At 43.3% G+C, this 27,223-nt stretch overlaps 1 protein-coding gene across 2 annotated transcripts in view; it reads right to left on the bottom strand.

The window, feature by feature from the left end:
- Nucleotides 1–27,223, bottom strand: part of LOC105727047 (amyloid-beta A4 precursor protein-binding family A member 2-like) — a 72,262-nt gene that overhangs the window by 20,593 nt on the left and 24,446 nt on the right. The gene's annotated exons all lie outside the window — the stretch shown is intronic.

Below are 27,223 nucleotides of genomic sequence, written 5' to 3'. Positions count from 1 at the left end.
AAAAGCTGGCTGGAGGTGGTGGCTCACATCTGTAATCCCAGCAAGTTGGGAGGCCAAGACAGGCAGAAAACCTGATGTCAGGAGTTTAAGACCAGCCTGGCTAACATGGGGAAACCCCATCTCTCCTAAAAACATAAAATTAGCCAGGCGTGGTGGCAAGCACCTGTAATCTCAGCTACTTGGGAGGCTGAGGCAGGAGAATCATTTGAACCCATGAGGAGGAGGTTGCAGTGAGCCAAGATTGTACCACTACACTCCAGCCTGGGAGACAAAGCTAGACTCCAGTTCTCCCCACCCCCACCAAAAAAAAAAAAAAAAAAAGCAGAAGCAACCAGGCATAGTGACACTGTTCTATAATCCCACCTACTTGGAAGGCTGAGGCCAGGAGATTGCTTGAACACAGGAGTTTGAGACTAACTCAGCAAGTGGCAAGACCCTCTCTCAAATAAAAGAAAAAGGAAAAGCTCTCAAACCGCAATCCTAACTTTGTACCTTAAATTATTAGAAAGAGGAGAACAGCCTAAACCCAAAGCTAGGAAAAGGAAGGAAATACTAAAGGTTAGAACAGAAATAAATGAAACAGAAGATGTATCAGTGACCAAAAACTTGACAAGAAAGTACAAGAACAGATGGCTTCATGGGTGACTTGTACCAAACATTTACAGAATCAATACCAATCCTGCTCATCTTCTTCCAAAATACCGAGGAAAGAATTCCTCCAAACTCATTCTGTGAGGCCAGCATTACGTATACCAAAGACAGACAAAGTAGCAGAGGAAAACACACCACTATTCCTGATCAATACAGATGCAAAAGTGCTCAAGAAAATACTAATGAGAATTCAACAGCATCATAGAAGGATTATATAACATGATCAAGTAAGATTTATTCCTAGAATGGAAAGGTGGTTACCATATAAACATTAGGGTAAGATACCACATTAACAGAATGAAGGAAAGAAAACACATGACAATTTGTTTCAATTAGTACAGAAAAAGCATTTAATGAAGTTTAATATCCTTTCATGATTAAAAACATACTGACTAGAAATAGAAACAACCTCAACGTAATAAAGGTTATATGAACAACCTCCAGCTAGTATCATTCTCAATGATGAGAGACAAAGTTTTCCAAGATGAGTAATAAAACAATGATGCCTGCTTTCATAATACTGGAAATCCTAGTCAGAGCTGTTAAGAAAGAAAGGACAAAGAAAAGGCATCCAAATTGGAAAGGAAGAAGTAAAATTTTCTCTGTTAACAAATGACATGATCTTCTTTGTAGAAAATCCTGAAGGCTGCACAAAATAAACTGTTAGAACTAATAATCTGTCCAAGTTTCAGGATTATGAAATCAACATACAGAAGTCAGTTGCATTTCTACAAACAGTCAACAATCCAAGAAGGAAATTAAGAAAACAATTCCTGCTGGCTTGGTTGTGAATGCCTAGAGTCCCAGCTACTTGGGAGGCTGAGGTAGGAGAATCGCTTGAGCCTGGGAGGTCAATGCTGTCAGTTTTTATAATGATTATGCCTGTGAATAGACACTGTACCCTAGTCTGGGCAACATAGTGAGACACTATCTTAAAAAAAGAAAAGAAAAGAAAAAAGTTTACAATAGCATCAAAAAGAATAAAACAGGAATAAACTCAACCAGGAGGCAAAGACTTTGGCAGGATTTTGAGTTCCAGAGACTGGTTGTGTAACAAATGTAAAGGCATCTCGTACTTATGTATTAAAAGGCTTAGTTTCGTTAAGATGTCAATACAACTCAAAGTGATCTACAGGTTTAGTTTAATTGCTCTCAAAATTACAGTGACATTTTTTCTTCAATTATAGAAAAATCCATCCTTATAAATTGTGTAAAGTTTATATGCAATTTCAAGAGATCCCAAATGGCCAAAGCAATCTTGAAAAAGTAACAAAGTTGGAAGTCTTTTACTTCTCAATTTCAAAATGTATTATTGAAAGCTCCAGTGGCCTGGGCATGGTGGCTAAAGCCTGTAATCCCAGCACTTTGGGAGGCCGAGGTAGGCAGATCACGAGGTCAAGAGAACAAGACCATCCTGGCCAACATGATAAAACCACATCTCTACTAAAAATACAAAAATTAGCCAGATGTGGTGGCACATGCCTGTGGTCCCAGCTACTTGGTAGGCTGAGGCAGAAGAATCCCTTGAACCTAGGAGGCAGATGTTGCAGTGAGCTGAGATTGCGCCACTGCACTCCAGCCTGGTGACAGAGCAAGACCCTGTCTCAAAAAAAAAAAAAAAAAAAAAAAAAAAGCTACAGTGGTCAAAAGTGTGGTACAGCAGTAAAGACATACAGAGACCAGTGGAATGGAATACAGAATGCAGAAGGAAACTCTTACACATATGGTCAAATAAGTTCAATAAAGATGCCAAGATTTTTCAATCAGGGAAGGGACAGTCTTTCAACAAATGGTGTGGGAAAACTAGATATCCACAGGCAAAAGAATGAAGTTAAAGCCTTACCTTATATCATGTTAAAAAGAAAAGAAAAGCTCAATAATGAATCAAAGACCCAAGTGTAAGATCTGAAGCTATACAACTCCTGTTTTTTTGAGACAGAGTCTCACTCTGACACCAAGGCTGGAGTGCAGTGGCGTGATCTTGGCTCACTGAAACCTCTGGCTCCCGGGTTCAAGCAATTCTCTGCCTCAGCCTGCCAAGTAGCTGGGATTACAGGCGCCCATCACCACGCCTAGCTAATTTTTGTATTTTTAGTAGAGACAGGGCATCTTAGTCAGGCTGGTCTTGAACCCCTGACCTCTTGAACTCCTGACCTCATGATTCATCCCCTTCGGCCTCCCAATGTGCTGGGATTATAGGCGGTAGCCACTGTTCCCAGCTGACAAGGCGGGGGCCGTGGGCTCCGGCGCTTGGGGGCGGGACCCGGATTGGAGGAGGGGGGAGGGAAGCCTCCAAAGGCCGAAGGGGATTGGCAGAGGCAGATAAGGGGCGGTGGCACTCGGGGAGTGGGCAGGGGAGCTGTCGGGTCGACCCAGGAGTGAGCATGCTGATTGGGTTTTGCGGAAGGAGACGGACCAGAGCTGGCCGCGGGTTGGCCGAGGCGCCGAGGGGGCGTGGCCGGCGAGCGCGGGAGGGAGCGCGAGGGAGCGGGCGGCTGGCCTGCCACAGGAGCCAGAGCCGCGGGAGAGCGCGGCAAGCGGGGACCGGGAGTGGAGCACGGCATGGGAGGCGCATCAGCCGCCCTCCGCCGCTCGAGCACTCCGCTTCCTTCCCTCCCCTCCCCTGCTCTCCGGCCTGGGGTCTCGGAGCGGGGAGTGGGGGGAAGGGACGAAAGAAGAGGCGAGGGTGAAGCGGGGTGAGGGGCGGAAGGGTCCCGACGTGGGGGCGCGGCGCGCGCTGCCTCTCGCTGTCCCACCGCTGCGAGGTCTCCTGGTCAGGTGCCGCGGCTGGAGGCGCGCGGGGCTCCCGGGGCGCCCGCACTATGCAGGCGGACTGCCGGCCGCCGCGATGGCGAGCCGGGCGGTGGTGAGAGCCGGGCGCTGCCCGCGGTGTCCCCCAGTCCGGGCCGCGGCCGCCGCCCCCCCCCCCCCGCCCCCGCCTGGGCCGCGCTCCCCCTCTCCTGCTCCCTCCCTCCCTGCTCCACCTCCTCCTCCTTCTCCACCTCCTCCTCCTTCTCCATGCCTCTGTTCCTGCTGCTCTTACTCGTCCTGCTCCTGCTGTTCGAGGACGCCGGAGCCCAGCAAGGTGATGGATGTGAACACACTGCTAGGCCCTGAGAGTGGAACCCTTACATCCATAAACTACCCACAAACCTATCCCAACAGCACTGTTTGTGAATGGGAGATCCGTGTAAAGATGGGAGAGAGAGTTCGCATCAAATTTGGTGACTTTGACATTGAAGATTCTGATTCTTGTCACTTTAATTACTTGAGAATTTATAACGGAATTGGAGTCAGAACTGAAATAGTGTGGCTACAATAGAATAACTGAAGCTGGATGTTTTATAAAGAAAAGATGTTTATTTGGCTCATAATTCTGATGACCGAAAAGTTCAAGAGTGGACAGCTCCTCTGATAAAGGTTTTGTGCTGCTTTAACTCATGGAAGAAACTGGAAGGGGAAGGGGCTCGTGCAAAGAGAGAGGGGACCGATGAGGCTGATTTGCTTTATAACAACCCACTCTCATGATAACTACTATAGTCCTGCTTCAGCCTCCTGTCTTAGCCTCCCAAGTAGCTGGGACTACAAGAATGTGCCATCATACTCTGCCAAAAATACCATTTTTCACAGAGGTAGAAAAGAAAATTCTAAATTCAAATAAAACCAAAAAGCCTGAATCGCCAAAGCCGTCCTAAGAAAACAGAAGAAAGCTGGAGGCATCACATTACCTATCTTTAAATTATACTGCAAGGCTACAGTAATCAACACAGCATGATAACTGGTATAAAAATAGATACATAGACCAATGGAACAGAACAGAGACCCCAAATATAAAGCCAAATACCTACGACTAACCGATCTTTGACAAAGCAGACTGAAACATACAATGGGGGAAAGGACACCCTATTCATTCAGTGATGCTGGCAAAATTGGACAGCCATACACAGAAGAATGAAACTGGATCCCTATCTCTCACCAGCTACAAAAATTTACTCAAGGTGTATTAAAGACTTAACCCTTTTCCCATTTGCTCTGAGAATACTTGCCAGTAGTGTTTGTGGCTGCAGTATTTACCCAAGGTAACTTTGCTACCAAATAGCACACTATTAGTATTATTTTTGCGTTGCTCTAGTATATCAACTTGGGAAACAAAAGACATCATCCTATTTATAGCACTCCATTTTAAGTAGTGGTATTTCCAATTACAAAATATAATCTGACTCACAGAAAATGTCAAATCCTAGAAAACATAGCATTCCTACATGTGATATTAACATTGTTCTTGAATAGTTGTTGGTCAAAGCTTCATTTGATGAACTCAATTTTTCTGAAATAGATGACTCTGATGATTCAGACAATTCTGATGTTAGTTCTGTTTAGAAATAACTCCAGAAAGGGTCAAATGTAAGACCTGAAATCATAACAATTTTAGAAGAAACCCTAGGAAAAATTCTGGATAAATAAAATGGGGCATAATTAAACTAAAAAAACTTTTGCACAGCAAAAGAAATAATCAGAGTAAATAGACAACCTACAGAATGGGAGAAAATATTTGTACACTATACATCTGACCAAGGGCTAGTATCCAGAATCTACAAGGCACTTAAATTAGCAAGAAAATAAATAAATAATCCCATTAAAAAGTAGACAAACATGTGAACAGACATTTCTCAAAAGAAGATACACGAAAGACTAATAGATGTATGAAAAATCCTCAATATCAGTAGTCATCACAGAAATGCAAATTAAAACCACAACAGGATACCTCCTTGCCCTAATCAGAATGGCCACTAAGAATTCAAAAACAATAGATGTTGGTGAGGATGGGGAACACTTATACACTGCTGGTGAGAATGTAAATTAGTTCAACCTCTATGGAAAACAGTATGGAGATTTAGCAAAGAACTAAAAGTGACATCTACCATTCAGTTCAGCAGTCTCACTTCTGATATCTGCTCAAAGGAAAATATGTCATTATATCAAAAAGATACCTGCACTAATATGTTTATCACAGTAGAATTCACAACTGCAAAGATACAGAATCAACCTAAGAGTCCCATCAAACCGGTAAGTGGTTAAAGAAAATGTGAGGGGGGTGTGTGTGTTGTACACACACACACACACACACACACACACACACACACAGTGGGAATACTACTCAGCCTTTAAAAAGAATGAAATAATGTCTTTGCAGAACCTTGGATAGAACTGGGGGTCATTATCCTAAGTAAAGTAACTCAGGAACAGAAAATCAAGTACCACGTGTTCTCACGTATAAGGGGGAACTAACTCTGGATACGTAACAGCATACAGAGTGCTGTAATGGATATTGGAGACTCAGAAAGGGAGAGGGGGTAAGGTTTTAAAAAATCACCTATTGGGTATAATGTACACTGCTTGGTTGATGGGCACAATAAAAGTCCAGATTTCACCATTATAAAATTTATCCGTGTAACTAAAACCACTTGTACCCCTAAAGCTATTAAAATTTTTAAAAATAATACAAATAAAAATATTTTAACATTAAAAAAAACATAGAAGGAGAGCTTCCTTTGGCAATGATTTCTTGGATATGACACCAAAGGCCTAAGCAACAAAAGGAAAAGTAGACAGATTGGATTGCATCGAAGGATACTATTAACAGAGTGAAAAGGCAACCTACAGAATGACAGGACAGATGTGCAAATTACATGTGAAAGAGTTCCCATGTAGAATAGATAAAGCACTCTCACAGTGCAACAACAAAACCCAACTAAGGCAGTTCAAAAATGCACAAAGGAAGATGGCTGATGATTAGCAGCTCGGGCACGTACCTCCCAGTGAAAGCGCAAAGAATGAGAGGACGTCACACTTTCAGACGAATATTAGTTGCTCATGGACCAGGAGATTCCCAGTGGAGGAGCTCCACGGGTCGCCAGGGTGACTCTTGTGGCCGGCGTGGCGGTTTTGCTGGTGCCTTAGCACGCCAGTTCTTGGAGCAGAGTCCGGAGATTCCCGGGCAGAAAAGCACCATCAATCTTAACACCGCTGTTTTGGCCGGCTCAGTGGACTGCTCAGATTTCGGTGCAGGGAATCAACAAGTTGGACGTCAGAGACCCAGATAGAAAGTCGGTAATTATAAAGACAACAGACGGACAAATATATAATGAAGGGAAGAAACCAGCGTAAAAAGGTAGAGAATACTCAAAATCAGAATGCCTCTCCCTCTACAGGGGATTGCAATTCCTCATCAGTAATGGAACAAGGCTTAATAGATTACACGTGTGTTCCAATAACAGAAGCAGGTTTCAAAACGTGGGTGATAAGAAACTTCTGTGAATTAAAAGAACTTGTTCTAACCCAATGCAAAGAAACTAAGAACCTTGAAAAAAGGTTTGACGAAATGTTAACGAGAATGGACAATTTAGAGAAGAATATAAGTGAATTGATGGAGCTGAAAAACACAATACGAGAACTTCGCGAAGCATGCACAAGTTTAAACAGTCGAATTGATCAGGCAGAAGGAAGGATATCAGAAGTCAAGGACCAGCTCAGTGAAATGAAACGAGAAGACAAGAATGCAGAAAAAAGGATGAAAAGGAATGAGCAAAGTCTCCAGGAAATATGGGACTATGTGAAAAGGCCTAATTTACGTTTGATAGGTGTACCTGAATGTGATGAAGAGAATGAATCCAAGTTGGAAAATACTCTTCAGGATATCATTCAGGAAAATTTTCCCAACCTGGCAAGGCAGGGTAATATTCAACTCCAGGTAATACAGAGAACACCACAAAGATATTCTTCAAGAAGACCAACCCCAAGGCACATAATCGCCAGATTTATTAGGGTTGAAATGAAGGAGAAAATACTAAGGGCAGCCAGAGAGAAAGGTCAGGTTACCCATAAAGGGAAACCTATCAGACTTACAGCAGATCTCTCAGCAGAAACCCTACAAGTCAGAAAAGAGTGGGGACCAATATTTAACATCCTTAAAGAAAAGAACCTTCAACCCAGAATTTCCTATCCAGCCAAACTAAGCTTTATGAGCGAAGGAAAAATTAAATCTTTTGCGAACAAACAAGTACTTAGAGAGTTCACCACCACCAGGCCTGCTTTACAAGAGCTTCTGAAAGAAGCACTATACATATAAAGGAACAACCAATATCAGCCTTTCCAAAAATATATCAAAAAGCAAAGAACTTTAACACAATAAAAAATTTACACCAACTAATGGGCAAAACAGCCAGCTAGCATCAAACGCCGGTATTAAACTTATATATATTTTAATTGGATAAAAAGCCAAAACCCATCGGTATGCTGCATCCGGGCCCATCTTACATGCAACAATACACAAAGACTCAGAGAGAAGGAGGAAGATTTACCAATCAAACAGAGAGTAAAAATAAACTAATAAACAAAAAGCAGGAGATGCAATTCTCGCCTCTGATAAAGTAGACTTTAAAGCAACAAAGATCAAAAGAGGCGAGGAATGACATTACATAATGGCAAAAGGATCAATGCAACAAGAAGAGCTAACGATTCTATAGATCAACGAGATAGAAAATTAACAAGGATATTCAGAACTTGAACTCAGACCCAGAACAAGTAAACTTAATAAACATTTATAGAACTCTCCACTTCAAATACACAAAACATACATTACCACCTCACACCTATTCCAAAGGTGACTATATAATTGGAAGTAAATCACTCCTCAGTAATCGCATAGCATTTCATAGGTTTAAATTAAATATTGGTTGGCTGTTTGTTTATCTTCTTCCCTTATTCCTTCCTGACTACATCATTAAGTATAATTATCAGTACAAAAGAGGTTTTCAATACCCATTACTAAATTGCATTCTAGCCTGGGCAAGAAAGCAATACTCCCATTCTCTCTCCCTCTTTCTTTTCCTTCTCCCTCCTCCCCATTCTCTCTCTCTCTTTCTCTTCCTTTTTCCTCCTTCCTATTCTCTCTCTCTCTTTCTCTTTAAAAAAAAAAAAAAAAAAAAGAGGTGGGGGATCCCTTGAGCCCAGGAGTAGAAAAAAAAAAAAAAAATGACTTTCAGTTATGTCTTTGAGGCAAACGTTTTTCTTGAGTGACCTGACAGTCCTGCCATTACTTTCAACTAAAAAAGGTTTGTATTGTTTTCCTGACTCTGTGTGTGTATACACAGTAATTTTTAAAATTATTCTTACCCAGGGTTGAAATATTGAAGTTGTCTTTGACTCTTCTCTTGTTTTCCACATCCATTAACTGTCATGACCTCTGAATTCTTATTATTGAAAAACTTTAAATCTTTTAGCAATATCCTGATTTATTACCGCCAGCCTCTCTGCTTATTCTCAGCACAGAATAATTTTTACAAAATATGACTGATTCTGTTACTTTTTAAATCGAATACCTTATTTCCCCATGTATCAGCTTTTGCCACAGCAATATTCTATAACAAAACATGCCAGAACTCATTGGCATACAGTGATGAACATTCATTCTGATTCCTACTGGATTGGGCCCTGTTTTAGCCTGGGCCTTGGGTGAGGTTGGCTAACCTAGAGAGGTTTGAGATCAGCTTATTTCCCAACTGCATGTTGAATCCAGTTTTGTTCCATGTGCTTCTCATTCTCTTTAGCAGTTTAGCTGGGGGCAATTGCATACAGATTTTGTCTCCTTTAGCTGGTGCTATTCTCTCTGCCTAGAACGTTCTCCCTCAAACCTTTTTTAAAAAATCTTTTCCATTCACTTTCCTCTTTGATTTTTATTTGTAATGTCTTTAAACATACAGAAACATTGAAAACAAATATAATGAAAACCTATGTACCCTCCATTCTAGATTTAACAGTTGTTAATATACTGTCACATTTGCTTTATGTATATGTGTTTATATTCTTTTTTCATGAATCATTTGAAAGTCAAATATAGATATCATCCTTTAATACTTCATCAAAAAAAAAAAAAAATGCACAAAGGACGTGAATAGACAGTCCTCCAAATAAGAGATGCAAATGGCCAATCAGCACATAAAAAGATGCTCACTATCACTAATTATTAGGGAAGCAAACCAAAACCATGTGGAGAGGCTGGGCATGGGGGCTCACACCTGTAATCCCAGCACTCTGAAAGGCGGAGGTGGGCAGATCACTTGAGGTCAGGAGTTTGAGACCAGCCTGGCAGACAGTAACACCACGTCTCTACTAAAAATAGAAAAATTAGCTGGGTGTGGTGGTATGTGCCTGAAGTCCCAGATGCTCAGGAGGCTGAGACAGAAGAATTGCTTGAACCTGGGAGGTGGAGGTTGCAGTGAGCCAAGATTGCACCACTGCACTGTAGCCTGGGTGACAGAGCGAGACTCCATCTCAAAAAAAGAAAAAAAAGAAGACCTACATGGAAAGGCCAACTCAGACTCATTAAGATGGCTGTAATCCATACAGAAAATAAAGTGTTAGCAAGGATGCTGAGCAGTTGGAAGCCTTGTGTACTCTTACTGGGAGTTTAAAATGGAGCTGCAGCTATGGAAAACAGTGTTTAAACTTTTCATCAAAAAGTTAAAAACAGGTCAGGCATGGTGGCACACACTTGTATTCCCAGCAGTTTGCAAGGCTGGGGCAGGTGAATCACTTGAGGCTAGGTGTTCAAGACCAGGCTGGCCAATGTGGTGAAATCCATCTCTACTAAAAACACAAAAACTCGCCAGGAATGGTGGTAGAGGCCTGTAATCCCAGCTACTCGGGAGGCTAAGGGTTAAGAATTGCTTGAACCCAGGAGGCAGAGGTTGCAGGGAGCCAAGATTGCACCACTGCATTCCAGCCTGGGTGACAGAGCGAGACTGTCTCGAAACAAAGGCTAACCATATAATCCAGCATTTCCACTTCTGGGTATGTACCCCCTACAATTCAAAGGGCCTCACACATTTATACACTGATGTTCATAGTAGCATTGTTGAGAACAAATTCTGACATATGTGAGAAATCATATTTTTTGCTGAGAAATCCTATTGAGAGCCCTGGCAAGGGAAACCTAGTCAGCCCCCCAAAGCGGAAAACTGCCCCCAAAGCAGCAAACTGCTCAAAGCATTATAAAACAGTATCCAATATAATTATCTCAAGCCAGATGAATTAGTTCTTTGAACACAGGATGCGTGTGACCCTTTCCTTTGTTCTCTCGTAAAGAGCACTTTCTAGTTCATCTTTAACCTACAGTAAACACACACTAGCTGCCTGGTTAGTTTACCTTTAACCAATGAAAGAACACAGAACATCCGCTTGTAAAACTTGTCACTGGAAAGTCAAGAATAAATACATAGGTCAGAGTCTGCTCTGGACTCTCAGCTGGAAATGTTGTGAGACCCCTGGTGCTCCACTCTGAACCCACCTTTTGCTATCTCTGTGTCTGTTTCTTAATTCCTTCAGTGCCGCATGAGTTGGAGTCTCCAAGGCTGAGCTGGTCTTGGCACAGCATTATTCATAGGAGCCAAAAAATAGAAGCAACCCAAGTGCCCACTGACAGATAATCAAATGTGGTCTCTCCATACAGTCAAACGTTATTCAGCCTTAAAAAGGAAGAAAATTCTGACACATGCTAGCACACGGATGAACCTTGAGGACGTTATGCAAAGTGAAATAAGGCAGTCACAAAAAGAGAAATACTGTATGATTCCACTTATGTGAAGGACCTAGAGTAATCAGATTCACAGAGACAGAAAGTAGAGTGGTGGCGGCCAGGAGCTGGGAGGGAGCAGTAATGGCTTATTTAATGGGGACAGAGTTTCAGTTTGGCAGGATTTAATGAGGTCCAGAGTTTGGATACACAAAAATATGAATGTACTTACACTGAAATGTGTACTTTAAATGGTTGTGGTAAATTTTTTGTGTTTTACCACATTTAAAATTTTTGACATTGGAAATGTATATTTATTGAGCACCTCCATGCTGGGTATGATGATACAATTATGAACACCATAGTTATAAAAAACACTCTTAGGGAGGTAAAATTCTAAGTGTAAAAACCAGCACAGACAGATAATAATAGACACAGACCCACAAGACTCAGATAGTAGGCTTATTAGACAGAGATCATAGATTTCAGCAGGGAACCAGAAATTACTAAAATTACTAATCACTAAATTTATAGTTTAGTAATTTAGCCAATAAGCTAATTTACTAATTACTGAAAATTACACACTGAAAAAGAACGTGAATGTAGAAAGAGATGGTAGAAAGTCCACCTAAAGCCCATCTTTTAGACATTGCTCTTAGCAGATAAGGGACAGAAGGGTACTTCCTGGCCAGGCATGGTGGCTCATGCCTGTAGTCCCAGCTCCTCAGGAGGCTGAGGCAGGAGAGTCACTTGAACCCAGCAGGCAGAGATTGCAGTGAGCTGATACTGTGCCACTGCACTCCAGCCTGGGCAACAGAGCAAGACTCCATCTCAAAAAAATAAATACCAGGGTGCAGTGGCTCACGCCTGTAATCCCAGCACTTTGGGAGGCTGAGGCAGGTGGATCACTTGAGGTCAAGAGTTGGAGACCAGCCTGACCATACCCCATCTCTAATAAAAATAGAAAAATTAGCTGGGTGTAGTGGCAGGCATCTGTAATCTCAGCTGCTCAGGAGGCTGAGGCAGAATTGCTTGATCCTGGGAGGCAGAGGTTGCAGTGAGCCACTGTACTCCAGCCTGGGTGACAGAGCTAGACTCCATCTCAAAGAAGTTAAATAAAGCCCATCTTTTAAACAGTTCTCCTAGCATATGAGGGGTAGAAGAGCGCTTCCTTACCCTGGTAGCTCTGAGTGTCCAGTCTGTGCCCTTGCCCACCACACTTGATGGGGAAACAGTAGAGCAGCCTCCACTGCAAGCTGCACTGAAGATCCCACCCACACAGTGAGAGTTCCCTTTAGCCTGCACTTTGGGTTGGATGCATCCCGAGCTCTCAATGCTAAGGGTGTGCTAAGGTTCCACCCTCCCCTTGGCTGGGAAGTATGTCTTGGTCTTCTGTCTCCAGGGTGCTGGTGGCAGAGCCTGACATGGAGTGAGTGCTCCATAGATGCTTGTTCAGTTTCCTAGGAACTCAGCAGGCTAGGCCTAATACCACTGCCTGCAAAGGCCTGGCAGGTGTAGAGACTCATCAACCTGTGCCTGCTGCTCTTACAGAAAGAGGAGAGGAAGATGGGTGGGAGTGAATGGAGAGTTGTCCTTTTAAAAAGGAGGGCCAGGAGCTATAATAGGGGCCCCAACATAATTTATCTCAGGAAACAGCAAGGGCCCCTCTCCTCTGGGGTCCATAGCCTGGCCTTACTTCTCTTCTTTTCAGTTGGAGATCTCATCCAAGCCAGCACTAGGCGCCAAAGACTTCAAACTCCTTCACCTTCTACTCTTAATTCCAGCTCCTTGACAAGGGCAAGATTCTTGGCTGGGACAGAATAACCAGCATGGAATGTTGGGAAACTCAGAACCACATGTGCTTCGAAAGCAGGGAAAATGATATGTTTGCCATTGTGCTCAAAATACTTCTGAGGACGTGAAACTCTCCCACTGGTCTGGGTAATTCTCTCCCTTCCTCCACACCTCCACTGTAAACCAAGAGACAGCATGGCCAGTGAGTCCCAGCCCTGCAAAGAGAGCTCTACCAGCTTCTGTTCATGCCCAAGGTATTATTTATTAACTTATTCAACAGCCATGTGGGAAGCCACCGCTTCAGAACGCTGACTGTGTGCAGGGGGACACGAAGTCAGGTTCTCAGCTGCCTGGTCCTGGCTTTCCCTGCCTGACCCAGGGGTCTCCTGAGGCAGGAGCTTCTTTGAGGGGAACTGATAGCTCTTCAGAAGCCCAATAGAGAGCTGCTCTCTGGGGTAGACACAGGGAGACTGAAGGCTTTTGAGGGCCTCTGTTTTGGTAGGGGCACCTGTGAACTCAGGCTCCTAGGCTAGAGCATTCAAAGTTTTTTTACTTCCTTTTGGAACATAACCTTTTCCTTTGAGTTTTCAACTGAAGAATAAACCTAGCAGAATCCAAGAATGTGTCTCTGGATTGCTGGGGCTGATCATCAAATCAGGAGATGGGGAGACGTTGGCATTTTGCAGTCTTCTCACCAATAGGGAGAGCCTTCTTTGGGCTGAGCATTTGGTAGTAGATTGTGGGGTCCAGATTCCAGAGCAAAGGGCCAGGTGTCAGCCATGGGGACTGAGGCAAGCTGAAGGCCAGATGCCAGACTTGGCTGTCCCTGGCCTCCCCATCCATGAATCCCTGGTGCACAGCAGGTGCTAGATGAAGTTCAGAAGAAAGAACTCCAGGGTAAATGGGAATGAGCAGGTTGGTCCTCCACATTCCCATGCTGGAGGGAAGAGAAGGGAGGGTGGCTGGGATCTGAGTGTGTGCTATGGTTACAGCCTAAAGACCCTGGAACCCAGGCACTGCTCCGAGTGCCTTGAAAGATGTTTGATCTTAAGCCTTACAATAGTCCAATGAGGAATGGATGATCTCCTTAATGAAGGAAGAAACAAAAGCTCAGAGAGTTGAGGGATTTCCACTAAGGTCATATAACTTACAAATGGCCAGGATGGTGCTGATGTGGCCCTGTCTGCCTCCCAATGCTGCCCAAGCTCAATCACCCCCCACCACTTCTGCTTTTGTAGTAATAGCCTTATGCCACATATTCTACCAGTTACTTTATGAAAGAAAGTCAAGTAAACTTTAGCCATATCCCAAGACATAATAGGTAGCTCCTGTTCAAAATACCCTGTAAATCAGGTCATGCAAGATCAGAAATACACCCACAACTGTTACAGGTCCTGTGCTAGCCACTGTTTTGGGCAACTCATCCTAGGAATATGAGTGAAGAGATAACTTACAAAGAAAAGCAAATCACTGGCACGCAGGGGGTCCTGAGCAATTCAGAGTCAGATGCAACTAGAGTGTGCAGCCACCTGACCTGCTGGTTTCCCAATATGCTTAATGGATCCATGATGTCAGGTCCACAAAGGAAATGTAGAAGCCTTCCCTTCCTGCCTCCCACACTGTGGGTCAAGTATATACCAAAAACACAGCAGTGGACTGGACACCAGCAGAGATACAAAGAGAAAAAAACAGTTCTCCCTTCTCAAGACAGGTTAGACAACATCAATATTTTGCAGTTAGGGAGTGCAGGTGGAGTGTGTGTGCATGCTGAGAATTTAAAGACAAACAGATGGGAGAGGGAATGATTCCAGGAGAAAGACCGAAAAAATTCACATCTACAATGTACACTGAACTGCAGCCTGGACAACATAGCAAGGTTCTGTCTCTATGAAAAATTTAAAAATTAGCAGGGTATGGTGGCACATGCCTGTAGTGTCAGCTACCCAGGAGGCTGAGGCAGAAGGATCACTTGAGCTCAGGAGTTTAAAATTACAATAAAGTGTAATCACACTGCTGCACTCCAGCCTGGGCATCAGAGAAGGCCCTATCTCTAAAACAAAAGATAAGACAATTACATAAAAATCAATGTATGAAAATCCAAAATAAAATATTAGCAAATAAACCCCACTGGGGCTTAAAAAAAAAACTTACCTAAACCAAGTGAGACTTGTACAATGTGAAAAGGATGGCTGAAAATTAGAACGTCCATTCATTTATATTAATGTTAAAAATCATAATCACCATAGATGTTGAAAAGGAATTTGACAGAATTTACTACAAAATTTATAAAATGAACTTATTATATTAGAAAGAGGGATACTTCCTAAAATTACACACAATAAAAGGAAATTACACCCAGACATGCACCCATCAAGCCAAAGCCCAGCATCATTTGTAAGGGGTGAAAGCAACAGAAGCTTCCATCAACCTTTGAAACAAAAGAATGCCCTCTGTTACCATTATTCTGGAGGCCCTACTGATGAAACGAGGCAAGGAGGAAAGCAAGACATTAAAGAAAAAAGCAGAAGATGAAATAGTCATATTTACTCTGAAAAATGAGACAAACAGATTCTGCTAAGAAGTTAGGTACAAAAGTAACATACTTAACAGCCTTCCTTTTTCTTAATTTTTAAACTATAGAGATGGGGCCGGGCACATCTCATGCCTGTAATCCCAGCACTTTGGGAGACCAAGGCGGGTGGATTGCTTGAGGCCAGGAGTTCGATACTAGCCTGGCCAACAAGGCAAAACCCTGACTCTACTAACATACAAAAATTAGCCAGGTGTGGTGAAACACACCTGTCATACCAGGTACTCGGGAGGCTGAGGCATGAGAATTGCTTGAACCTGGGAGTTGGAGGTTGCAGTGAGCCAGAACTGCACTACTGCACTCCAGCCTGGGTGACAGAGCAAGACCCTGTCTCAAAAAATGTAAACAAATAGAGATGGGGTCTTACTATGCTGCCCAGGCTGGTCTCAAACTCCTGGGCTCAAGCAATCCTTCTGCCTCAGTCTCCCAAAGTGCTAGGATTACAGGCCTGAGCCACTAAGACTGGCTTCAGACAGTCTTCCTATGTACAAACAAGCAGTTAGAAAAGAGAAGAAAACATCCCATTTGCAACAGCACACCCAAAAAAAAAAACACCAAAACTCTCAGAAATAAACATGCGAAAATATGCACACACAATCCATGTGAAGAAATCTTTCAATGAAACACTTTGAATGCAAAGAAAGCCACACTGCACATGTTATCAAGAAAGGTTCAACATTGAAAAGATATCACAGCTAGATGTGGTGGCTCACACCTGTAATCCCAGCATTTTGGAAGGCCAGGGTGGGCAGATCACAATGTCAGGAGTTTGAGACCAGCCTGAGCAGCATAGCAAAACCCTGTCTCTACTAAAAATACAAAAAAACTAGCCGGGCATGGTGACCTGCATCTGGAGTTCCAGCTACTCAAGAGGCTGAGGCAGGAGAATTGCTTGATACTGCAGGTAGAGATTGCAGTGAGCTGAGATTGCGCCATTGCACTCCAGCCTGGGTGACAGAGTGAAACTCCATCTCAAAAAACAAATAAAAACATGTCACTATCAATATCAAGTGGGTGTGTGTGGAAGTGGAGCCTTCACACATGCTGGGGGAACATAAGACAGCATGGCCACTCCAAAAGACAGTTTGGCAGTTTCTTAAAAGGTAAATATAAATTTACTTTATGGAGTCGGATGCAGTGGCTCAGGCCTGTAATCCCAGCATTTTGGGAGGACAAGGCAGGTAGATCACCTAAAGTCAGGAGTTCGAGACCAAACTTGGTCAACATGGTGAAACCCCGTCTCTTCTAAAAATACAAAAAAGTAGCCCAATGTGGTGTAAGGTGCCTGTAATCCCAGCTACATGGGAGGCTGAGGCAGGAGAATCACTTCAAACTGGAAGGTGGAAGTTGCAGTGAGCTGAGATCACGCCACAGCAATCCAGCCTCAGTGACAGAGCCAGACTCTGTCTCAAAAAAACAACAACAAAAAAATAGGTGGTGGCACATGCCTGTAATCCCAGCTACTTGAGTGGCTGAGGCAGAAGTATCACTTGAACCTGGGAGGTGTAGGTTGCAGTGAGTCAAGATCATGCCACTGCACTCCACCTTGGGCAACTGAGTGAGACTGTCTCCAAACAAATAAATAAATAAAAATAAAGTGTCAACATCAGTGGCTCTTTGCGTACTCACAGAATGGTGCATCCATCACCACAATCGATTTTAGAACATTTTCATTTCCCCAACAACGAACCCTGTTATACCTTAAGTCATCACCCCTCCCAATTCTTTCTTCCACCCCCAGCACTAGGTAACCAGTAATCTGCTCCCTGTCTCTCTGGATTTTCCCATCTGGACATTTCATATAAATGGGATGATACAGCATGTGGCCCTTGGTGACTGGCTGCTTGGACTTGGCATACAGTGTCAGGCTCACCCACATGTGGCCCATGTCTGTGCTTCATTCCTTTTCACTGTCTTATTGCCCAAGTGGTGTCATAAGCACTGCAGGTGAACTGTGAAAAGTCAGGGTGTGTGTTGTAATCCCTAGAACAATTGCTAAAGAAAGCATATATAGCTAAAAACATAGAGCAAAAAGATACAGCCAAAAAGCCACTAGAGATGAAAGGATATGTGAAGAATCACTCCATTCATCCAAAAGAAGGCAGGAAAGGAAGAACAAAAGCCAAAAGATAAATAGGCCAGGCACGATGGCTCACTACTAAAAATACAAAAAAATAATTAGCCAGGCACAGTGGCACACATCTGTAATCCCAGCTACTTGGGAGGCCAAGGCAGGAGAATCGCTTGAATCTGGGAAGCGGAGATTGCAGTGAGCCGAGATCACATCACTGTGCTCCAGCTTGGGTGACACAGCAAGACTGTCTCAGGAAAAAAAAAAAAAAAAAAAAAAAGAACACAAATGGCGTAAGTTAAAAACTCCATTGAACTGTATGTAAGTGAACTGAACACTCCAAGTGAAAGTGAGATAGTGAGACTGAATTTTAAGAAACATAAACAAAAATATGACCCATCTATATAACGTGTAGAAGAGGCACACTTTAAATACAAAAACACAGCTAAGATGAAAACAACAAGATGATAAAAGCTATCTATGTAAACATTAGTTATAAGAAAGCTCATTAATATTAGAGAAATAGATAAGTAATATGTGGGCTTCCTACTTTGATGGAACTATTAAAAACTGAGAATATGAGGCTGGTGCAGTGGCTCAGGCCTGTAATCCCAGCACTTTGGGAGGTCGAGGTGGGCAGATCACCTGAGGTCAGGAGTTCAAGACCAGCCTGGCCAACATGGTAAAACCCTGTCTGTACTAAAAATACAAAAATTAGCCAGGCATGATGGTGGTGCCTTTAACCCCAGCTACTTGAGAGCCTGATGTGGGAGAATAGCTTGAATCTGGGAGCACAGGTTGCAGTGAACAAAGATGATGCCATATACTCCAGGTTGGGTGGCAGAGCAAGACACTGTCTCAAAAACAAACAAACAAATACCAGAGAATGGTACACTTTAAATTGCTGCATTTTGTGGTATGTGAATTACATGTCAATTTCTTAAATGACTGGTAGGAGAAGGAAGGCACTGCAAATGATATTTTGGTTTTGTAATTAAACAAGAGATTTCTTCCTCTCTCCCCAAAAAATGTCCTCTTTCAGTTTCTGCACACTTCCTCCTTCCCTCCCCTATCCATCCACCCAGAGGAATTTTATCTGTTCCCACCCAACCAGATTAGAAGCCTTTGTTCTTTGAATTTGAGGCCTGGTAGGTAAATTAGAAGTACCAAGCCAAGAAAGAGAGGCGTCCCAGAGCCCTGTTCCATCTGAGCCTCCCAGACCCCATGACTCACTTTACCCCATAATACACTTCCTTTCCAGTTTACCATCTAGAATAAAGAATAAACTTATTTTTCTTATTCACCAATAATTTATATAAACCAAAAATTGCAAACAAGGGTGCCCTCAGCAACCTGATCTCATTCTCTTCAAATACAAATTGCTCTCAAGTAAAGGGACTGTCTTTCCAGACAACATAAATTCACTTGGAAATCTCACTTAAAACAGAAAAGTTAAGGTCTTCAAAGGTTTGCCGTGAGCAAAGCATTTGCAGGAATGCATGGGGCTGAAGGTCAAAGGCAAAGAAAACAAGGCATAAATTATTTTGCTCTCATTTCATTTGTCCTTGTAAGTGATCAGTAAGGTCAACTGGCAGTGACAAAATTCTGCTTTTGAAGGTTTTTTTTTTTTTTTTGGAGACAGAGTCTTGTTCTGTGGCCCAGGCAGAAGTGCAGTGGCACAATCTCAGCTCACTGCAATCTCCATCTCATAGGTTCAAGAGATTCTCCTGCTTCAGCCTCCTGAGTAGCTGGGATTACAGGCACCCATCACCATGTCTGGCTAATTTTTGTGTTTTTAGTACAGGCAGGGTTTCACCATGTTGTCCAAACTGGTCTCAAACTCTCACAGGACAAACACCATGTGATCTGCCCACCTTGACCTCCCAAAGTGCTGGGATTACAGGTATGAGCCACCTCGCCTGGCCAGGTCAATTTTCTCTAATGGAAGTAACAAAACAGGTATAATCTAAAAATCACAGATATATCAAAAATGTTAAAACAGTGTTGGAGGCCAGGGTCACTGGCTCATGAGTGTAATCCCAACACCTTGGGAGGCCAAGGCAGGAGGATCACTTGAGACCAAGAGCTCGAGACCATCCTGGCCAACACAGTGAGACCTTGTATCTATAAAACAGTTTTTAATGATACTGGAAAATGCTAACTTGGGTAGTGACAATTTCAATGCATCATTGCCTGGCCTTCTGGGTTTTGCTCTGAACCTTGTGAGAGATGATTAAGTCATATGCCCAAGCTCAGGGACTTCCTCTTGTATGGACATGATGTTCCCTGGAGCACCCCACTCCAATCCCCCTCCCTTCAACTTGTCCCAGTGTATCATATTCAGCCCAGACCTGGGCAAGCCCTGCTCATGTCATCAGCTCTGCCCAGGCCAACAGCCTAGAAAAGGTTCCCATACACCCCCACAAAGGGCAGGGTGACTCGGTTCACCCACATGGTGCAGGCCAGCTGCCTTGCACTCTCTCCAGACCTAGGAGAGTGTACAAACTACACAGCGAGGGCCCTGTGCTCAGCAGGGTCCCTAACACTTGCTTGAATGCTCTGCTGCTTCAATCTTTTTTTCTTTTTTTTGAGACACGGTCTTGCACTGTCACCCAGGCTGGAGTGCAATGGCATGATCTTGGCTCACTGCAACCTCCACCTCCCGGGTTCAAGTGATTCTCTTGCTGCAGCCTCCTGAGTAGCTGGGATTACAGGTGCCTACCACCATGCCCAGCTAAGTTTTGTATTTTTAGTACAGACTGGGTTTCACCATGTTGGATATGCTGGTCTCGAACTCCTGACCTCGTGATCCACCTGCCGTGGCATCCCAAAGTGCTGGGAATACAGGGGTGAGCCACTGGGCCCAGCCCACTTGAATCTTAATTTCTGAAAATATTGATTTTCATTTTGTGCTGATCCCTGCAAATTAAGTAGTAGTTCCTACTTCAGAGCCACTTAATAAATATTCTTGAGTGGCTGGAGTAGGCTGGGATTTAAAGTAAGGGCTGGCCAGGCACAGAGCCCCTCCAACAGGGAGACCTTTCCCTTGCTCTAAAGTAACTTTCTCAGAGCCATTTCCTAATGGAGCCTGAAACAGCCTGGTGACCTGCCCTAAACTGTTTTAATCACTGGCTATCCCCCTCTTCAAGAGCGGGTGCATTTCACATAAGTGTAAAATTAATACTAACAAGAGGGACTGTGCCCATGGGCTGGGGTCCTGTCATGGACATTCTGTGTGTGGGGTCCCTGGGAGGCACATGACCCAGATCTGTCCTTAGAGTATGACAATAGATCACTACAGTGGCCTGTCCTGAGCAGGACAAGACCCAGCAACCCTTTTGGTCAATGCTGGAACATCTCCCAGGCATGAGCAATGGTGGCATTGGCAGGATGGTTGGCAGCACTTGGCAGTGTGCCAGCTGTGCCTCAGTGGCTCTGATGGTTCAAACCCACAACCCAGCCAGCTCATCCTGGGTTCCAACCAGCCTGGCTAACTGAGAACAGACACTCCCAGCTGCACTCAGGCATCTGAAAAACCCTTCCTTTCCCAAGAAGCCTATTGCAGGGTTTCAGGAAGGAAGTGGAAACAGTAAGGGGAAACCACAAACCCATATAACTCTAATAGCATCACCTCTTGGTCCATGGGGGTTGGGGGAGGGCACTTCCTATGTTGAATTTCACCCTGACACCACCCTGGTGGGGGTAGGAGCAATGCCATTTGCTCCATCTCACAAACAACATTGCATCAGCCCCCCAAGAGATGAAGTCAGGGACTGAGACTGGCTAGCAAAGCCAGGACAGGGAACAACCAGGCCTCTCTGACTTGGGAGCCTTAGGGCAGGCTGTTGGTGTCTACAGATCCCGGCCTAGTGTCGCCTGATCAACTGGGGCTGAGTTTCCCTCTGCTGACAGAGCTTTCCCTCTTAAAGACACTGGTGGAGCCGTGGCCCAGTCAGATCATCTGTCCCTGAAAACACTCTTTTCCAGAGAACTCCAATGAGGAAGAGAAAGTGGGCTCACTGACTTCTGTGTCTCTGAAAATAACTTTGTAAAAGAATGTGATGGGGGGGAGGGGGAAGATCCAAGATGGCCAATTAGGAGCCGCTTAGGATTGCAGCTCTGAGTGAAAGCACAGAGGGTGAGTGGACACTGCATTTCCAGATGAATTTTTATTGCCCACAGACCAGGAGATTCCCAGGCAGAGGAGCCCCACGGGTCACAAGCATGGCTGTTTTGGCCAGAGTGGCAGTTCTCCATACAAAATACAAGGGTCTGGGTGCCCTTTTAGCTGGCAACTGGAGCTCCAGAAAGGCAGAGTTGCCCATTCATCTGATTAAAAAGGGGACTGAAACAGGGAGCCAGGCCAGGAGATTCCCAGGCAAAAAAGCGCCACAATTCTCAGCGCCGCTGTTTCAGCCAGCACAGTGGGTTGCTGCACGGGAAATCACACAGATCCTGGCGCCTTTTCAACAGGCAACTGGAACACCTGGGAGAGAGTTGACCGTTAAACTAAAAAAAAAGGCTCTGAGGCAGGGAGCCAGGTGATCAGGCTTGGTTGATCCCACCCCTGCAAAAAAACAGCAATTGGAAACGTTCTGGGTTTAGAGTTTCACAGCAAGCACAGCTGAACCCGGGAAGGGCCAGCTCTGTGGTGGAGGGGTGTCTGCCATTACCGAGGCACTCCACCATGACGGAGGTAGTCCACCATTGCTGAGGCAGCCCACTATTGCCGAGGCAACCTGCCATTACAGAGAGAGTCCGCCATTACAGAGGTGGGCCACCATTGCCAAGGCAGCTCTAACTACACCCATATAAACAGGACTGCAGGGAAGTTGAGAGGGCAGCTGGGTGGAGCCCACAGCAGCTCAGAAAAGCCTCTGCAGGCAGACAGTGACTAGGCTCCTCCTTGCTGGGCAGGGCAGCCCTAGAAAAGAAGGCAGCAGCACAACAGAAACTCATAAATAAAGCCCTAACTCCCCAGGACAGAGCACCTGGGACAAAAAAGGGGTTTATGAGTTCTGCTGCAGCAGACTTAAACATACCTGCCCAGCAGCTCTGAATGAACAACAGAGCTCTCAGCTCAGCACTTGAGCTCCTATAAAGGACAGACTGTCTCCTCAAGCAGCTCCATGACCCCCATATATCCAAAGACTCACCTCATAAAGGAGAGCTCAGACTGACATTTGGCGGGAATCCTTTTGGTACAAAGATAGCAGAAGAAGAAACTGGTAGCAACCCATACAGTTCTGCAGCTGCTGCAGGTGATCCCCAAGCAAGCAGGGCCTGGAGTGGACCTCAGCAATCCTACAGCAGAGGAGCCTGAATGTTAGAAGGAAAACTGAGAAACAGAAATAACTTCATCATCAACAAACTGGACGTCCACTCAGAGACCCAATCTGAAAGTCAGCAACTACAAAGATGACAGGTGGATAAATCCACAAAGATGGGGATAAACCAGCACAAAAAGGATGAAAACACCAGAAATCAGAATGCCTCTCCTCCTACAAGGGATCACAACTCCTCACCAGCAAGGGAACAAGGCGGGATGGAGAATGAGTGTGATGAATCGACAGAATCAGGCTTCAGAAGGTGGGTAATGAGAAACTTCTGTGAGCTAAAAGAACATGTTCTAACCCAATGCAAAGAAACTAAGAACCTTGAAAAAAGATTTGACAAAATGCTAACGAGAATAGACAACTAAGAGAGGAATATAAGTGAATTGATGGAGCTGAAAAACACAACACGAGAACTTCGTGAAGCATGCACAAGTTTCAACAGCCAAATTGACCAAGCAGAAGAAAGGATATCAGAGGTCGAAGATCAACTCAATGAAATCAAATAAGAAGGCAAGATTAGAGAAAAAAGGGTAAAAAGAAATGAACAAAGACTCCAAGAAATATGGGACTACGTGAAAAGACCTAATCTATGTTTGATAGGTGTACCTGAATGTGATGAAGAGAATGAAACCAAGCTGGAAAATACTCTTCAGGATATTATCCAGGAAAACTTCCCCAACCTAGCAAGACAGGCCAATATTCAAGTCCAGGAAATACAGAGAACACCACAAAGATATTCCTCTAGAAGAGCAACCCCAAGGCACATAATTGTCAGATTCACCAGGGTTGAAATGAAGGAGAAAATGCTAAGGGCAGCCAAAGAGAAATGTCAGGTTACCCACAAAGGGAAGCCCATCAGACTCACAGCAGATCTCTCAGCAGAAACCCTACAAGCCAGAAGAGAGTGGGGGCCAATATTCAACATCCTAAAAGAAAAGAACATTCAACCCAGAATTTCATATCCAGCCAAACTAAGCTTCATAAGTGAAGGAAAAATAAAATCCTTTGCAAACAAGCAAGTACTCAGAGATTTCATCATCACCAGGCCTGCTTTACAAAAGCTCCTGAAAGAGGCACTACACATAGAAAGAACAACCAGTACCAGTCACTCCAAAGACATACCAAATGGTAAAGAGCATCAACACAATGAAGAATCTGTATCAACTAATGGACAAAACAGCCAGCTAGAATCAAAATGGCAGGATCAAATTCACACAAAACAATATTAACCCTAAATGTAAATGGGCTAAATGCCCCAATCAAAAGACACAGACTGGCAAATTGGATAAAAAGCCAAAACCCATTGGTGTGCTGTATCCAGGAAACCCATCTCACACTCAAGGATACATAAAGGCTCAAAATAAAGGGATGGAGGAAGATTTACCAAGCAAATGGAGAGCAAAAAAAGCAGGAGTTGCAATTCTCATCTCTGATAAAATAGATTTTAAAGCAACAAAGAGCAAAAGAGACAAGGACATCACATAATGGTAAAAGGATCAATGCATCAAGAAGAGCTAATGATCCTAAATATATACGCACCCAATACAGGAGCACCCAGATACATAAGGCAAGTTCTTAATGACTAAAAAGAGACTTAGACTACCACACAGTAATAGTGGGAGACTTTAACACCCCATTGTCAATATTACACAGATCAACGAGACAGAAAATTAACAAGGATATCCAGGACTTGAACTCAGACCTGGACCAAGCAAACCTAATAGACATTTACAGAACTCTCCACCCCAAATCCACAGAATATACATTCTTCTCAGCACTACATCACACCTACTCTAAAATTGACCACATACTTGGAAGTAAATCACTCCTCAGCAAATGCAAAAGAATGGAAACCATAACAAACAGTCTCTCAGACCACAGTGCAATCAAGTTAGAATTCAGAATTCAGAAACTAACTCAGAACTGCACAGCTTCATGGAAACTGAACAACCAGCTCTTGAATGTTGACTGGATAAACAATGAAATGAAGGCAGAAATAAAGATATTCTTCGAAACCAACGACAAGAAAAACACAACATACCAGAATCTCTGGGACACATTTAAAGCAGTCTCTAGAGGAAAATATACAGCAATAAATGCCCACACGAGGAGCAAGGAGAGATCTAAAATTGACACCCTATTGTCAAAATTGAAAGAGCTAGAGGAGCAAGATCAAAAAACTCAAAACCTAGCAGAAGACAGGAAATAACTAAGATCAGAGCAGAACTGAAGGTGATAGAGACACAAAAAATTCTTCAAAAAATCAATAAATCCAGGAGCTGTTTTTCAAAAAGATCAACAAAATAGACAGATCACTAGCCAGATTAATAAAAAAGAATAGAGAGAATAACCAAATAGATGCAATAAAAAACGATAAAGGGGATATCATCACAGATTCCACAGAAATTCAAACCATCATCAGAGATTACAAACAACTCTATGCACATAAACTTGTAAACCTGGAAGAAATGGATAAATTCCTGGACACTTGCATCCTCCCAAACCTAAACCAGGAAGAAGTCAAAACCCTGAACAGACCAATAACAAGGTCTAAAGTTGAGGCAGCAATTAAGAGCATACTACCCAAAAAAAAAAAATCCCAGGTCCAGATGGGTTCACAGCCGAATTCTAACAGACATACAAAGAGGAGCTGGTACCATTCCTTCTGAAACTATTCCAAATAATCCAAAAGGAGGGAATCCTTCCCAAATCATTTTATGAGTTCAACATCATCCTGATACCAAAACCTGGCAGAGACTCAACAAGAAAAGAAAACTTCAGGCCAATATCCATGATGAACATATATGCAAAAATCTTCAGTAAAATACTGGCAAGCCAATTGCAACAGCATGTCAAAAAGCTTATCCACCATGATCAAGTAGGATTCATCCTAGGGATGCAAGGCTGGTTCAACATACGCAGGTCTATAAACATAATTCACCACATAAACAGAACCAAAGACAAAAACCATGATTATCTCAATTGATGCAGAGAAGGCCTTTGACAAAATTCAACAGCCCTTTATGCTAAAAAGCCTCAATAAACTAGGTATTGATGGAACATATCTCAAAATAATAAAAGCTATTTACAACAAACCCACAGCCAATATCATACTGAATGGGCAAAAACTGGAGGTAATCCCTTTGAAATCTGGCACTAGATAAAGATGCCCTCTCTCACCATTCCTATTCAATATAGTACTGGAAGCTCTAGCCAGAGCAATCAGGCAAGAAAAAGAAATAAAGGAAAGGAGGAAGTCAAATTATCTCTATTTGCAGATGACATGATTGTATGTCTAGAAGACCCCATCGTCTCAGCCCAAAATCTCCTGAAATTGATAAGCAACTTCATCAAAGTCTCAGGATACAAAATCAATGTGTAAAACTCACAAGTATTCCTATACACCAATAACAGACTTAAAGAGAGCCAAATCAAGAACGAACTGACATTCACAATTGCTACAAAGAGAATAAAATACCTAGGAATACAACTAACAAGGAACGTAAAGGACCTCTTCAAGGAGAACTACAAACCACTGCTCAACGAAATAAGAGAGGACACAAATAGATAGAGAAACATTCCATGTTCATGATTAGGAAGAATCAATATTGTGAAAATGACCATACTGCCCAAAGTAATTTACAGATTCAACGCTATCCCCATCAAGCTACCAATGACCTTCTTCACAGAACTGGAAAAAACCACCTTAAACTTCATATGGAACCAAAAGAGAGCCCTCAAAGCCAAGTCAATTCTAAGCAAAAAGAACAAAGTGGGAGGCATCACACTACCGGACATCAAACTATACTACAAGGCTACAGTAATCAAAACAGCGTGGTACTGGTACCAAAACAGAGATATAGACAAATGGAACAGAACAGAGGCCTCGGAAGTAACACCACACATCTACAACCATCTGATCTTTGACAAACCTGACAAAAACAAGCAATGGGGAAGGGATTCCCTGTTTAATAAATGGTGTCAGGAAAACTGGCTAGCCATGTGCAGAAAGCAGAAACTGGACTGCTTCCTGACACCTTACACTAAAATTAACTCCAGATGGATTAGAGACTTAAACATAAGACCTAACACCATAAAAACCATAGAAGAAAATCTAGGCAAAACCATTCAGGATATAGGCATAGGAAAGGACTTCATGACCAAAACACCAAAAGCATTGGCAACAAAAGCCAAAATAGACAAATGGA

Source organism: Aotus nancymaae, unplaced genomic scaffold (assembly GCF_030222135.1).
Source record: "Aotus nancymaae isolate 86718 unplaced genomic scaffold, 86718_ANA_hifiasm-v0.15.2.pri h1tg000019l, whole genome shotgun sequence".
Classification (NCBI taxonomy): Eukaryota; Metazoa; Chordata; class Mammalia; order Primates; family Aotidae; genus Aotus; species Aotus nancymaae.
This window is presented reverse-complemented; position numbering and strand designations above follow the sequence as displayed.